The sequence below is a fragment of the Mycteria americana genome, chromosome 1 (assembly GCF_035582795.1).
Source record: "Mycteria americana isolate JAX WOST 10 ecotype Jacksonville Zoo and Gardens chromosome 1, USCA_MyAme_1.0, whole genome shotgun sequence".
Classification (NCBI taxonomy): domain Eukaryota; kingdom Metazoa; phylum Chordata; class Aves; order Ciconiiformes; family Ciconiidae; genus Mycteria; species Mycteria americana.
The window spans coordinates 51,346,934-51,363,544 of NC_134365.1; the positions used below are offsets into that span (position 1 = coordinate 51,346,934).

Sequence of the window (16,611 nt, forward strand, 5' to 3'; positions counted from 1 at the left end):
GGGATTGCTCTTTAAGCAGCCTAAATGATATGTAGGCATATCTAGCTAGGTCAAGAGAGGTAACCCACAAAGTGTAACACCCATGTCCCAAGCCTTTGTCTTGACCGTACAACACAGTACCCTTAGTATATCTATCAATCCCCATTTAGGAAAGATGTAATATGGATGTCTTCCATGTTTCCTGCCAGCTCTTGTGCAAAACGGTTTTTGTGTATCTCTCAAAAGACGGTGCATTGTAAGTGCAGGTAGGAGTGCTCAATGAGCTCTAAGGCACTTTGAGAGCCTTAACTGATGTATACTACAGAAATGGACTGTATCACTATTATTTGAGCACAGATGTGAAAAGTGTTTCCTTGTACAAGGAAGAGTGTTCCTTGTCTGCTGGGGTAGCTAGTTTGATTTTTCCCATCAGTTAAAGGAGGAGACTAATTCTTTTATTCTGCCTACACCCCTGATTGGAATTCAAACCTTTATCAGAGTCTTCCCTGCAGAAAATCACAAATGCCAGACTGCAAATTCTTTGCAAATGAAAGCTCTTTATTTCATTTTATGTCTAGCAGTGAGTTCTTTTGTAGACTGATTTCCTAAGGTAATTTCATTTATGCAATTATGCTGTTCCTATGTGTCTGTCAGCCCCTTCTTCACAGAGTTGACCAGGTTGACTAAATTCCACCATATTTGGCAGTAAGGTAGAAATCTCAATGATCCTGCAAGTCGTATGATAACAGGCAGCTGTGGAGAGGAAGGAGACCCAAAGTCATGGCCCTTCTGAGAGGAAAGCTTCTATACAGTGGAGCAATTATTTTATCTAACCTGCATAGCTCTATACAGCATAGTACGTGCTGCCTTCTGTCCAGGTCACAACTGAGGGACGTTGAAAGGAGTTGATACAGACAGGCAATAAGGGTGTGAGGGTAGTGAGGAATCTAGCAGATACTGGAGGAATTGAAAATCCTGTAGTAGGGGGTAGTCATTGGAGCTTGAAGATGGGAACTAGATTCGCTGTGGCGCAAGGGGACAAAGGTGGGCGAAGGAAGGGACAGAGAACGCAAATCCCCAAGGACGCGACATGTCCTCCACTCTGCTGCACCTGGAACAACTCATGCCTCTAACAACCTTTATGCTAATCTTCCACTCCTCATCTCCTCCCCACCAAGCAGCAACTGCCCATAGGCCCTGCCGTTGAGTCAGAGGGCTATCTATTCACCTCCTGTTAGCACAGTTTGCTATTTTCCAGACACCTCTGCCTAGCTACTGTTGACAGCAAATCACCTCTACACCCTATCCTGTAGACCACGGATGTAATTTTTTTACCCTTCTTCATGCAGACTGTGATGTTCATGAAGTCCTCTAGGTCTACCTGCCTCAAAGAGATCCTCTTCATGCACACCAGCAGTTTTCCTTGCTTCTGTTAAAGAGGACACGTCTCTCTGCACTGCTGCTCCTTTCTGGGCTGTCATGGTTATGTCTACACGGCTGGTGTAAGCTGCTGTAGGGCTGCTCTCAAGACCAGACTTGCCTACGCTGCATGTGGGCCAGCAAGAACAGCAGCAGGTGTGGCCAGGACTCCTTCTCCGAAACACTCCTGCCCATGTGGCGGTGCAGCACGGAAGCAGCGCGTGGGCAGGCTTGCGCAGCCCACGGGTGGGCAGAGGGCAAGACCAGGGGACCTCCAGCTGATGCCCCTTCAAAGACCTGGCTCCCGCCTGGGAGCTAATCCACTAAACAGCTCCTGTTCCCAGTGCCCTTTACTGTTCCTTGTAAGGAAGTGCCTTAATTAAAATCCCATAGTTTAGTCTGGTAGGCTACTTTTTAAATAGTAGCCACTTAATTCAAGCTTCCTAATCAAATAATGCTTGGGTCGCAGGCGCGGCTGGAACATACTGGGCTCACGTAAGAGCCAAGAACTGCAGCGCAAATGGCAACCTCATGCCTGTTCATGTAACAAGGGCTCATTTTTGTATTCCCGATTTCCTTTCTCTTTCTGCCTTTTTTTGTGGTCGGCTTGAAGGGTAATTTTGAAACTCAGTTGTCTTCTGGTATACTCGCATAAGAATTTTCTGTTTGAAGTCTCTTAGAAAGAATTGCAGACATGTGCTAATAATAAAAAGGTGTTTTTTTAAAAAACAAGCTTGGCCTAAAACCAGAGAGATTTGAATGCTGTCAACGAGAAAAAGAAGTGCTTCAGATCTGAGACTCATTTCAATGTTTGTCATCTCACATCTGACTAGGTCTGAGTCTGGAATGAGAGCTTGATCTCACAGGAGGCTTCAGGGGTAAAACCCTGGGCAATGGCTTCAAGCTTTCTCTGCGCTTTATAGCCCTTGGTGCTTCGGAGCAGCGTAAGGGCCCCAGCAGATGCTGTGATGTGACGTCTCACGCCGGCTGCCCACCCACCCTCTGCTCGAGGTGGCTGTGGGCAGTGCTGGAGCAAGGCAGGCGGCACGGGGAGCATGCATCCTGCCGGGGACCCAGCACCGAGTGCCCGTCCAGGCACACCGCCTGCCTCACCGTCTCCTGCTTGACGCAGAAGATGTGCCGAGATGGCTGCTGGAGGCAACTCCTGAGCCTCCTGAAGCCATTGCTGCCTGATTTTTGAAGGCACACATTACCAGAGTGATTTGCTTGTGAAATTATATTATTGAGAGTGGTGTGCATATGTACACGTCGTACCACAAATGGGCACAGAAAATCACAGAAGCCCTATCTGAAAAATACATGGGTTTTTTTCTGTTTTTCTACCCCTTCAGATTTTCACGTTTTGTGGCCCAAGAAGATGGTATCTTCTTATTTCAAACTATTGACAGCCAGAATACCTGTTCCTCCCCCTCGCTTATGCAGAGGTCCCCACCAAGAGGTTTCTTGTGTTTCTCTCTTCCATTGCTCACACTGGTTGAGTTGCTGCTTACTTTATCCTGGAATTACAAAATCCGTACCTTTACTCACTGAAGCAGGTACCTAGCTTCAGTAAACACAGCACAATGAAGTCTTTCTTTGCTTTGTTATGGATAAAGAGAAATTAAAACAAGATAGACAGAGACAACACACGAGGAAAAGGCAGTAACTGCTCCCTTAGCAAACAAGACACGCATACAGAGAAGGTAGGAAGTTTTCGCAAACTCTCTGCTCAGATGGCCCTTTGTGTCTCGCTCGCTCACAGTCCTTCCCCCTGCTGAGCAGGGGCTGCACCTTCTCTCCCCACAGCCCTACGTATGGACAGACCCTACAGACCCACGCAGACCATGCAGGGGAACATGCTGGGCTCCAGCTGCCTGGTCGCTTGCACCTGCAGTGGCTGACCCGTTCCCTGGGTAAGCTGTAGGTTGCAGCAACTTTGCAAAGCCAAAGCACTTGTCCAGAGGCCTTTTCACTTTCAAGGGTCCTGCACCAACTTTACAGACACCTGTACGGTCGATAATTTAGGACAGCATTTATACATGCCGGTGAAGATGTGAAGCTGCCGTGCACAAAGGCTTTTTATAGCACTTACTGCCTGTTCCCACACGCGCTCGGCAAGGAGCCTGCCCATGCTCCTCGTCACCGGGAAGGGGACACAGCTGTTTTGATAGCCTTGTCAAGCAAGAAGACAAAAGTTCGTGCTCACATCCAGCTTTTGCAATGGTACAAGGAAAAAAGGTAGCTTATGGAAAAAACAACAACCAGGTGAGCCAGCCTGGCAAGCCGGCTACACCTGCTCAAGGCCGCAGGTGGAGGAGGGAAATCTGCAGCGCTTCTGTGAAAGCTGTCAAGACACAATGACAAGAGAACAGGAAACCGCAGAAAAGCAAAGTTCACCCCACAGAGTGGCCCCCCCAGAGCACGTCTTTGCACTCAGGAGCAAACAGATGCAAGCGAGTCCTCCTCCCAAAGCCCTGCTACCATAATAGCATGTCGCTTCGCTCCTGCCAGCTCAATATGTTGCGGTCAGTGCTGTGCTAACACAGGATGGATCCCAAGCTGGCTCGCGCCCGTGGCACACTGGCAGAGGAGCGGGAGTCTGTCCTCACCTGCTCATCTGACACACTTCAGCTGGAGCAGGTGTGCAACCTAATACACGCTGGGGCTGCTAGTGCATAGCCCTGTTCTCTTGTTCCACTGCTGCCTTTTTATTTACCTTCCCTCCTGACTCTGCTTTCACCCAGATGGGGCTGGTTTGGGTCTCAGCATGGTGGTAGCAAAAAGTGCCACCCCTTGGTTGTGCCTATGGAGGTAGCAAGGGCCAAGAGAGGGCTCGAAGGGCCACCTGAGTGTTTGGAACAAAAGCCCATGTTGACTGTCTTGTAGCCTACTTTGGGGTGGTCTCTAGACTTTCCTATACAGTGGGCCTCACCACAACCAAATAAATAATCCTTATTGATGAAAAATAAACACAGGAGAGGGTGAGGATCACAACCGCTGCCTTGTGGGCTTGCTGATCTTTGGGAGAGTCTTGAAACACGTTTGTGTTTGAGAGACACAGGAGTCCCAAGCTGATGCGGCGTGCAGCGAGCTGTGTCTCAGAGAAGGAGCTGGAACCCCTCAGAGGTAACTGCTAGAAGAAGAATCCCCTATTCATTCCCAAAACCTGCTGGCTGTGTGGAGAATAGGAAAGTTTGCTATTAAACCCAACGATTATCCTCTCCGATAACACCATCAGTTATGCAAAATCGCAATAAACTTTTTTTCCCTTTAGGAAATCGGTAAAAACTGATGGTTTCACCCAGCAAGCTCCTCTATTTAAAGCTAGTGCTAGCGAGGCAAAGCAGGCTGCAGCCTGAAGCAGTAGCTTCCCCTGGCCCCAAAAAAGCCCTGCTGCCTCTTCCCCCAGCAAAGGTGGGGACTGGTTTTCCAGGACTGAGCTTTTGTCAAGCCCTGGGTGCCATCCTGCCTTTGTCCTGCCCAGCCCACAGCCAGGCTGTTGGCCGTGGCAGGCAGCGGGAGCATTCCCATCCCTCTCAGGAAGCCTGAGCCCCGTTTCCTTTCGGGGCTCCAACAGCTCCAACCCCACCTGTGCCCACGGGGATGCTCAGGCACCCCCCACCCATTTCTCAATTGCTAAAGCTCTTTCCACTCCCGTACACAGCATAATTTATAAGCTCTGCCCATTAGTCAATGAGGGTGTGCACCTCTTATGGTTGCACATGTGGTTTTCCAGCGAGAGCGTTGCAGCTCTGACTACCCTCCGCAGCAGGTCTGCACGCCAGAAGCACTAAGAGAAGCGTTTGATGCTATAAACTTGCCATGTGTACTCATTCAGAGATCATCTTTACAATCTATCCCCATCTCGTACAGTATGATGAGAAGTGTTTAACTGCCTCCCAGCCCAGCTGCAGCCCTAAATCAGGACTGCTGTTAGGAAGAGCAGCAAAGACCGGTGAGGTGGTATTTCTAGGACTGGTCTGCCCCAAAGCATGGGGTCCTGCCTGCACAGGGCTTGTTTGGAGGAGTATGGGAGCTGGTTTCCAAAAACCCCCGCTCAGCCCTGCCCTATGGGGTGGAGAGGAGGCAGCAGCCCCCGCCGGGTAGCAGAGGGGTCTCTGCAAATAGTGGAAGGTGCTTGGGGTGATCGCCCAGCATGGAGCTGTGCCCCACACATGGCATGGGGCATCACTCTGTGCAGAGGGGCCTCCCCAAGCATGGCCACGTGGCACCTGGGGCGTCTTCGGGCAGCCACCCTGCAAGGTTCATGCACCATGGGCCAGCTGGAGACCCTGGGTGTAGGGATGTGGATGTGATGGGTTGCTTTGCCCTTTTTCCTCCTGGGCATGTGCCCTCCCGGTGGGACCAGGAATGACACCGAACGTGTCCTCTGGTATACTCTCAGTGCTGGTAATTCAGCAAAAACTGAATGGTGTTGAAATTGCATCTGTTCTTGGAGATTTCCTCTTTTTAATTCATACTGACTGTGAGCATTGCTCAGTTTTTGGCAACCCAATGAACTAGGTAGCACCGATGACATTGACCTAACAATGTTTTCATTCCAAGAGGGCCAGATATTGGGCAGCCGATGCCAAAAATGGCATGCAGATTTTCACCGTCCGGCAGAGAGGCTAGCGCGAAATCCTCAGCACCACTTCAGTCCCATTGCCTTTAAATGAAAGCAAGAAGAGACCAAAAATAATCCTAGAACCAGCTCTTTAAGATGTGCAAGTGTCTAATAGGCTTTAAAATCTGTAAGTGATGGACACCTAAATACCTTTAATTTTCATTTCTTTCAAAAGAGATTACATGCCTGAAATCCTTAAGAAATGCAGGCTTTCCTAATATAATTGCATCTCCTATGGTTTTGATTTTTCTTTCCTCATGTATGTTTATGTCAGTAAAAGCTTTTGCAGGGGCAGAGTTCAGTTGGGAAGCCTTAGTTTAGCTGGTCCTGCAGCGAAACAGTCCATTTTTAGCACTTTGATATCAGTATAACTATACCCAGTCTTTAGGGGTTTTGCTGCAATTACCAGCTTAAGATTGGTATTGCCAATCGCTGCTTCTGAGATGCAACTCTGAATCTTGAGCTCGCATGTTCCTCCCGTCTTAACAGGTGGCTGCAAAAGTTGAAAATCCATCAAGAGCACACAGACGTAAAAATAGTAAGAGCATGAGCATAGGTAAGTTCTCAGGTTCCCAGGTGCTCAAGTGATTTTTGAAAATGGCCCTTAAGGTCAGCAGTGGATTTGAAGCTAAACTGAAAGGTCTGATGCAACCTGAGGGGGGAAACGCTGCAGCGCACAAAGGTAAAGCTGTAAGGCCATAATATTGATGGCCCGAAGTCAGCGTGGGTCAGGAAGGGCAGGTCACCCTGACCTATGACAAATTACTGGCAGGTGTTCTAAAAAATTGCCCTTAAGTCATAACTTATTTACGGTGCTGTTACTACACGGCCATATCTAACCCTGTTACAAAAGATTCTGCGAAACACAATAAGAAATTTTGAACCTGATCGTGCACGAACTAAATGAAAAGAAAGGCTCTTCATTTTTTATTGTAGGAATGGTGTGCGATAAAGCCTCCTTGCAGGAGCCTGCAAAGGAGGGGACCAGGGGGAGGATGAGCAATGTGCAAGGAGAGGTGGAAGAAGGGTGCTGGGCAGCGTGGGCATTGCCCGTTCCTGCCACCCTGACGTCTGGCAGGTGGGGCGGCCCACCACCGTGGGCTTTTAAAACAAACTTAGTAAAAAATAACCCAGGAGGACCATCACACATTAGCCGAAGTAGTAAAAACCTCTGTAACTTACTGTTCCCTTCAGTTATCGGGTCAGCGAAGCCTGGAAGAGGGTTGAGTAACACGAATGGGTTTTCATTGCTAAGCCCTCTGACCATCTGAACTGCAGAACTGTTTCCAGAGCTGCAAGGCAGGGAAGGGGTGGCCAAAGTGGGTTTTTTGGTCATGCAGGGACAGCTAACCTGAGGCAGAAAGGCAAACCACTACCTGGAGGACCTCGTGATGAATTAGTGAAAGCAAGCCTAAAATACCGCTGGTTCTTAGTCTCACGTGCAGACTGCTGGCGCACAGCTGGAGTGCTGGATATCTGAAGGGGGTTTCTTCCCTTACCGGGTAGGTTTGGGCTGGTCAGATGCCCCCACTGCCCCTGCAGCACCTGACATCTCCAACCTGCCGGCGCTGCTCTGGCTGACGGCTTTGCGGAGAGCAGAGAGCACATTACCAAACCGCGGCTCGTTCAATCACCGGCGATGGCAATCTCGTTACCCAGCAGGCTGGGGCATCCTCAGCAAGGCCAAAATCCTGGTCCCCAGGGCCCGTTGCTGAGCATGGCGTTGGGGGGTGATGACTGCAAACCAGATGAACTGTGTGTCAAGTTTTCTGTCTAACCACAGTGTCCCAGGGTCTTTAACATCCAAGGATTTGGTCTATGTATCAAACAAATTTAGACCGCAACAGGGAGATGGAGGGCAGTGCTCCACATTTGGATTTCACTTCAAGCCAAAGGCAAATGGAAATGCAAAATATGATGGACTGAAACAGGTGTGAACATGTGATTCTCTACATGAAGAAAAGGAGAGGTTTGTAGGAAAAAAAAAGTGTCACTTTATAAGGCTAGAAACCCTAAATACGTCCCAGGACAGGTACTGTCCTGAAGAGCAGCTGGGTGACTCTTCCTCCCACCAGCACCTCCTAATTGTCACACCCGGGCTTGCAGGGCAGGTCTGCCCTCCCTGGCACAGCTGCCCCTCTGCTGAGGCTGCAATGAGCTAGAATAGAATAGAATAGAATAGAATAGAATAGAATAAGAGTAGAATAGTAGAATAGTCTATTTCAGTTGGAAGGGACCTACAACAATCATCTACTCCAACTGCCTGACCACTGCAGGGGTGACCAAAAGTTAAAGTGTGTTATTAAGGGCATTGTCCAAATGCCTCTCAAACGCTGACAGGCTTGGGGCATCGACCACCTCTCTAGGAAGCCTGTTCCAGTGTTTGACCACCCTCTCAGTAAAGAAATGCTTCCTAATGTCAAGTCTGAACCTCCCCTGGTGCAGCTTTGAACCATTTCCACGCATCCTGTCACTGGATACCAGGGAGAAGAGATCAGCACCTCCCTCTCCACTTCCCCTCCTCAGGAAGCTGTAGAGAGCAATGAGGTCGCCCCTCAGCCTCCTTTTCTCCAAACTAGACAAGCCCAAAGTCCTTAGCTGCTCCTTCTAGGAATGTCCTTAGGACATTCCTTCCAGCCCTTTCACCAGCTTTGTTGCCCTCCTCTGGATGCATTCAAGGACCTTCACACCCTTCTTAAATTGTGGGGCCCAGAACTGCACGCAGCGCTCAAGGTGAGGCCACACCAATGCTGAATCCAGCGGGATAATCGCCTCTGTTGAGCGGCTGGTTATGCTGTGTGTGATGTACCCCAGGATGCGGTTTGCCCTCCTGGCTGCCAGGGCACGCTGCTGACTTGTATGGAGCCTGCTGGCGACCAGCACCCCCAGATCCCTTTCTGCAGGGCTGCTCTCCAGCCACTCCTCTCCCAGTTTCTACTTGTGCCCGGCATTACTCCGTCCCAGGTGCAGAATCTGGCATTTGGACTTGTGAAATTTCATCCCATTAATCATAGCCCAATGCTCCACTCTATCTAGAACACTCTGCAGGGCCTCTTGTCCGTCAAGAGTTGACAGCACCTCCCAGTTTGGTATCATCAGCAAACTTGCTAATGGTGCATTCTACTCCTGCATCCAGATCGTTGATAAATACATTAAACAGGACTGGCCCCAGAACTGAACCCTGAGGAACACCGCTGGTGACCGGTCACCAGTCAGTTTTACAACAGTCTAGGAGAGTATTTTCCTATGTAAAATCACATAGAGAGCATTCATTTTAATCAGATAAAGAAACCTTAGGGTAGATTATGATTTCTGCCATTAGGTGTGTGGACACTTTTTGGTTATTTGATTATGTGTGCTCTTCCCGGTCCTCTGCGGTGCGGAGTTCATTATTATTTTACTTCCTTGCGCTGATGTACAGCCTTGTGCAGCCAACGGTCTGCTAATATCAGTTGAACTCTAGTAGGAGAGTAAGCTTCCTTGATGGTAAAATTAATGGCCACATTACGGAGCAAATGTGAAACAACTGCACGTAATAGCATTATTTTGGATTAGTGCTGCTACAACTGGCAGCAGATAGCCAAACGCTTTCAGTGCTCAAAGTCACAAAGCCTAGCTTTCTTCTTCGATTACAAAGCACAAGGTATGAAAAACAATACCAAATATTATTAGCATTCAGAGTATGAGTATGTTGGGGGGGGGTACCATCATTTTGAACTTAATTTTTCTTGGACAAAAGTTTATAGAATTTCTATCAGCATTCACAAGGGCTCAAGGAAATGCAAATGAAACTATTTACAGAAAATTGGCTCCTTTGGTTTCCTAATTCTCTGTGTGTGTGTTTGTATGTATGTGGGAGAGAGGACATGTGAGTGCCCATTTTCTCCTCACAGTTACATTTCATTTATATTCATTTGGAGCAAACATTTTTCAAATGCAGTGAAGTGCACAAATCAGGTTTTGTTAAAAGCAGCTGTGGATAAACGTTTCAGTTTTGGGGAGATTGAGAAATAACTGCGCTTTTCAAAACGTATGATAATAAGGTTTTAATAATCTCTGGTTTGTGTACGACGGAAAAGTTGCAAACACTCAGCTGTGTCTGCCTGCAGTGCTTGTGAGAAAATGAAAATTAGTAGTATTTAGCATTCACTTGAAAATGCGTTTAGCAAAATCAGATGATACAGAGACTGGAAAGCCTGAATGCACAGACGGAGTCTGCTTCAAAGGCTGTCTTCTGACTCCTGCAGGAAACACCAGGGGAGTCATTAATGCTTTAATTGTTAGAATAAAGCTAGACAAAAATCTGCTTAGAAGTATCCAAAGTGATATGGTGGGTTTTTTTAATTGTGGCAAGGCACATGTCCAGCACGTTTAGCCCAGAACCAGACCTGTCCTGGCTTGCTGGCCCTGCCAAGGGAAGGGTCCCGTCAATGCTTACGGCTGGGGAAAGGACTCGCTTTCAGTGCTGGGGGGCAATAGTTCTCCTGTGCTTTCACAGGGTGGGATAAGGGACTGGAGGCAATGCCTGGTTCTAACAGGGAACAATCCGATCGCTTTAGATTGCCCCGTTTGGGGGAGAAGCTAGCAAACAGCACGTCACACGGAAAATCTCAGTGCCGATTTTAGCCTGAACACAGTTCCGTGGCCGCTGTCGCTGGGTACGTCAGGCGGTGCTGGAACATTAAATTTTGAGGTGCCTTGCTGGTCACTGCCCCCGCGGGCTCTGGGGCTGCTGGCAGAGGAGCTGGAGCAGCCCCAGAGCCCCAGCAAGCTGGGTTTGTGCAGAAGCAGGAGTTGGCCTGCGTGGCCAGAGGAAAGGCTTATGAGCTGTGCAAGACTCGAAGAAGGTGTCGGGTTTATAGTTGTGAAATCTTTCCAGTGAACTAAGGAAGTTTCCTAAATGTTGGAATAATCCCTCGTTTCCTTTCGAGTCCTTGGGAACTGATATTTTCTCTCTTTCACTCTGAGTGGAAATGCCCTTGTATTTGACAAATAAGTCTGCTGCAAGCCCTCTTCCCCTCCATCAGGTGCCAGCAATTATGTACCTCTTGTCGCATGTCAGATGTGCGCATTGGGAAGCTGGAGTTGGAAAGCAAAAGTCGGGAACAAGGGTATCTGTATTTGTTTCTGAAGACTTTGCCTGGTTCCTGCAGGAAAATACAGTCTTGAAGCTGCATGCACAGCTCCCTTCCCTGTTCCCATGTCAGCCTGAGCAAACCACATGGCCTCTGTATATGTTATCCCTGGTCTGTAGGACAAGTATTAGAATAATTCTTTGTCTTGTGTGTTTAGATTACGAATAAAGAACAGCCTTTAGCCTGAAACCCATGCCCAAGTATAGGCTTCTTCACTTAAAATCTTCTGTTTTTCCTCTGGTGGCTTCATACTAGATTTTTAACCCACTGACTAGATTGGAGGCTTCCTCTGCACAGCCTGGAAGAGAAGAAGCTAACAACATATGTCATGGCCCATGTTAAATCAAAGAGAAATCAGGATATACAGCTCCAAACTTAATTCCAGCTTCTGTTAAATCAGAATGGCCCCACTGTGCGATTACTAATACTTGATGATATTTGACTGCAACACTTCAACATAGCTTCCCCGTGTCATCTGTTACAGTTATAACACTCATGCAATTTTCGAACAATAGCAATTGGGTGTGATTTGGCAGTTTGAACCTCAGGAAGCCATATATTTCCCCATGACACAATATTATCTAATATACTGGCTACCTCAGATTGCAGCAGCTCTGAAAGCTAGCATAGGGGTTATGATTTAATGCGAATAATAAAATCCATTTATTGCTTATTAGACATGAAGCAATAACATTTCTGGCATTCCACCTCCCTGCTCCTACCACGGTCTCTCCTGAAGCAGGGGAAACATGCCGTTTGAATTTAAGGCTCTTTCCCAGTGTTTTTAGAAGAGCACTTTACGCTGGTGGCCGTGCTCGGTGTAGCTGGGTCCCCGCGCACCATGGCCTGGCACGCAGGCTTCTGCCCAAAAGCATCTCCTACACTCCCCTGCTTTGTCTGCTGGAGTAAAGGGAGGTGCTACACGCTGCTCCCCAAACTTGGCCGCGCAGAAAGCAGGGGGGAGCGGGCCGTGGGGCTGAGCAGCGCCCGGCCGGGGATGCAGCCCGTGCTGGGGGACGGCGGGGCAGGAGGGTTGGGCGGCAGGCAGCCCGTGGCTCGCTGGCTGGCATGCCTGCAAGCAAGCCCCCTCTGGGACGTGCCATTTGGGGTGCAATGTGGTTGTTAGGACTGGCATAAACAGCAAATAGAGTCTGGTCCGGAAGGCACCACCACTTCTGTCCCCACTTTAGGGACAGACACAGTCTGGGGTGTTGATAGTCTTTCTGTCCTCAGTAATTGAATTACAGTTGTTACTTACCGTAGAAAACCTTCAGGCATGTCCTATGACTGCTATTAGAAATTAACTGAGGGTTTTAAAGTCCTGTCTTTGAGGCTATTTCTTTCTCATTGCCCGTTTTTCTTCCTGCATTTTTGAAGAACTCTTTCCATTTCATTTCCCCTCATTTCGTCGCCTTTTATTTAATGGATATTATGTACCTGTTACGCAAAGCCAAATTATTTCCACAAATTTGGCATTTGATTGTTTCTTATGTTGAGAAAGAACCCAAGTGTGAGACAACCGACCAGCTAACGCACTTTGCCCTGCTGTGGGACAGATTCTGCTCTCATTTACGCTGACATAAACTGAGTTGGTTTATGACATCTAGTCACAGTATTCTGTATTTACATCAGACGTGAGGTCTGTTGTCCTCTAAACTCCATCATAATGTCAAAGAAATAAGCTTTTGAAGAAAATATTCATTTTAAAAAATAAAAAAGTATTTTGAAAACCATATCAGAATTAAAAAATATTTTATGTACTTAGCAGCACTTTAACTTGATGTACTTCCTTACTCAATATTCACAATGCCCACATGCTAGCTGCCAGCGCTGCCTCTTGCCTGTTACCATGATCTTCTCCCAGCACATAAACTGTTCAGGATCTGATTTTCCTTTGAGTTTAACCCCTCAGATTTCCATTCACAGTGCCACACACAGTGTATGTTTAAAATACTATAAAAGGTATTAATAATGCCTGAATCTACAAAGCAGAGCACCGAAAAAGAAAGGATAGAAAAGCAAAATATAATTCTCCCTGTTGAAATTTAAGCAGCACAATGAGATTAATTCTCCAGCTCTTGCGAAAAGTGTCATGGGATCTTTAAAGACCACAGACAAACCGGGCCAAGATCTTTAAGTCCCTTCAAGAGTAATGCTCCCTTCACACCATATAAACCATATAAAAGAACCACCGAGGGAAAGCCTCCCAACAATTTAAACAGCTGTGTAACGTGTAACCTGACGCCGGGAGGGTTTATGTGTCCACGCACCCGGCGCATCCTCCTGATGAGTGCCGAACATTATGCAACGTGTTCCTGCCAAAGACAGACGGACGCGTGTCGCCGACGTGCGTAACGGGCACTGCGCGGCCGTGAGGCCACGCTAGTGGCAGCTGAGCGGGCAGAAGCCATCGCCTCATTACGGCAGCCTCTTGAGCAGATGTTTGCGACTGCCCAGGCTGCTGCAGATGCGTTTAATGAGATTAACTCCCCAAATGAGAACTCTGCAGAAGAAGAGTGCTAACAGTCACCTATATTCTCCCCTTAACGAGACACATCACCTGCTCGGGACTGAAATAGAGGCACACCGGTCCAGGCAGCCCCAGCGCCACTGACAGCAGTGAACTGTTTCTCCGAAGGACTCTTTGTTGGCCAAGTGAAACGCTGTGAGTCCAGCCGCTGTCCTTCCTCACCCCTACGCCAGGGCTGGACCCTGCCACAGAGGTCCTTGTACCCCCTGGGACATGGGCTCTCCTCGCCTCTGCAAGACAGACGTGGGAAACGGAAGCTTTTCCAGAGCTTACGAGGGAAGCGGGGGTTTCCTCCTGCCCAGCAGCATGCCGTGGCCAGCGTGTCCTTGCTGCCCGAGGTCTGCAGGCTCCCTCGGCCGGGAGGGGAATTAATAGCTGTGGGTGATGCGGACACAACTCAATGGGTGTTACTGACAAATCACCAACCTGAGCAAAACCCAGACATGGCCAGCCTTTGGAGAGAAAGGGGAAGCTTTTAATGTCATCGTGAATGCAGAGAAAAACGGCATTGCCGGATTGATAGGAAAATCACGGCGAAATTGCGTGTCTCCAGATCAAAGGAAGGAAAGTGAGTGCAGAGAGAAATGAGCCCAGCAGCAGGGAAGAGGCAATGGCAGGGGGTTCCTCAGCCTACCCACAGCTTGGTCAGCTTGCACCTACCCTAGAGAGACAGTTTCTTGGATGTAAGCGTTAGATCTCAGAGTAACTAGGCCAAGAGCTTGCACATCAGAGGGAAAGCTATTCCTCATTCAGTCTTAATTAACACACAGGAGTTAATTCAAAGAAAATGACAGCAACTGAATATTCAATAATTAGAGACAATGATATAATTATACTCACAAAGGGAAAACGAAACACTGGAGAGTGACATGGTTCTGGTAAGCATTAAAAAATAAGATGAATAGGTTAATTTAAAAGGCTTTAAAATTAAAATGAAAAAAATCCCTAGAAAGTTGCCTACTCAAAACAGTTATGTAGTGTCAAAAGATATGCTTAGGGTTGAATAAAAGGGAACCAGACGGGGCAGAGGAATGCGAAGTGGCAAGATTTAAGAGGTAATTTGAGCCAGTCCTTCAGCATTTGGAAATCTAACCCTACTGAGGGCAATAAACAGGATTATAAATTATGGTAGGTGATAAATTAGCAGGAAATCAGAAGGATCAACATAGGCTTGAAAGGAATATAGCTAAAAAAAGTAGTAAAGATAAAAAGATGTTTTCTTAAGTCTATCAGAAGTGATAGTCATAGGAAAGAATCCACTGGGCTGTGAGAGCACCAGGGACCAAAGGAAGGAACTAAAGGAAGACAAGGGTATTTTTCAGAAGTAAAGTTATCTTTCGGTGCAAGTCTTTACCACTGATGATGTTGGTCCTGTTCCTAAGGATGAGATGAAGCTGCTGAGGAAATATCACAACTGAGATGTTGGAGCAAACTGAAAAAGTTGTATCTTGCTGCATTCAGCCAGTATATCCAAGACTGGGAAGGTGCTCCACTCCTCAAGGAGGCTGATGGGCTGAAAGAAAGGAAGCTTTTTGTGTGCCTGAGGACTTTGTGGCAAGCTTATCCAGTATTTACTCCCACACAAGGAAAAATCTGGCGATGATCACTAATTGCCGCATTTCTACCTCAGAACTGGTTGAAACTATCATTGAAACTGGAGGAATAAGATGTCTGGAAACAGAATAAGTTGTTTGGATTTCTACAGGGATCTAGTCAGGTCTCACCCCAAGCAGCTAAATAGTGAAAAAGTGAGAGTCAGAGCATTACCATGAGCCGAACATTGTGCGGGAGGCAGAAAGCAGTGGGTAGGGCTAAAGGCTTATTTTCATTATAACAAAATGGTAAAGGCAGAAGGTCCTGTCCTGGTGCCTGTGTTATTCACTACCTTTATCAATGTTTTGGAAATCAGGGTGGGTTGTAAGGTAACAAAATTATGGGTGATTCAAAGAAGGAAGTAGAGAAACATTAATTAAACACATGAAATTCTTGGCAGATGCTTGCCCAATCCTTTTGAAAAGCTCTAGTGATGGAGACTTCACTGCCCCCCTTTGCCAGCCTGCTCCAGTGCTGCACAGTCCTTACTATTGCAGACATTTTCCTGATGAGTAACCTGTCTTCTTTGCTGTGATGCCTGACATTACTCTTTATCCAATCCCAGCAGACACCGAGAAGAGTTTATTCCTTTCCTATGACTTATCTTTTGCATATTTAAAGAATTATTTTTATGTTTAGTGACTTATGTGTGTCTAAGAACTCATCATAAGATATTTAAGGACTCGTCATCTCTCACTGGAGCCTCCTCCATACTAAGCCAAATTCCTCTGACCCTTCTCACTACCAACCCGTAGATGACAAATCCTTCTTGAATCACTGAGACATAAACGGGACACAACCTTACCAGCACCACATGTAGCAAAAGAATTACATCATATTTCATGGACTGGTCATTTGTATTCATCATAACACAGCTGTTGCCTATTTTGTGTCTGAATTCTTGACTAGCAGTGAATTTGCCGACTACTATACCGCCAAGCTGCATTACCCGGCATTAATCGGTCATTCCCCTCCTATGTTTCTGGAGTTTGCTATTCCTATTTAATTACTAAAACTTTTAATTTATCCTTTTTCAGTTGCACCCTATTTCTTCCAAGCCATTTCTTCAATTTGTCAAGATTGTTCTACCTTCCCATCTTGTCCTCTGTCATCACTGCAGCTTCTCCCAGTTTAGTCATTCATATAATTAAAAAGCATATGTCTGCTCTCTAATGTAAGTAACTGTTGAAAATCTTGAATAGTGCTGGACACAGTACAGACACTGCTGAACCTTAACAGATACTTTCTGCGATTTTGAGAATGAGCTGTTGATCACTACTCTCCAAGTACACGGTTTTAACCAGTTATGGTACTTCCTAACAGTTACC

At 47.1% G+C, this 16,611-nt stretch overlaps 1 long non-coding RNA gene across 1 annotated transcript; it reads right to left on the reverse strand.

The window, feature by feature from the left end:
- Positions 1 to 541: 541 nt before the first annotated feature.
- On the reverse strand, positions 542 to 15,195 carry LOC142404645 (uncharacterized). The gene is made up of 3 exons (XR_012773928.1): positions 15,045 to 15,195; positions 7,525 to 7,762; positions 542 to 732 (listed from the first exon to the last, which is right to left on the reverse strand). It is a non-coding gene; the product is annotated as an uncharacterized LOC142404645 (long non-coding RNA).
- Between the last annotated feature and the right edge of the window lie 1,416 nt (positions 15,196 to 16,611).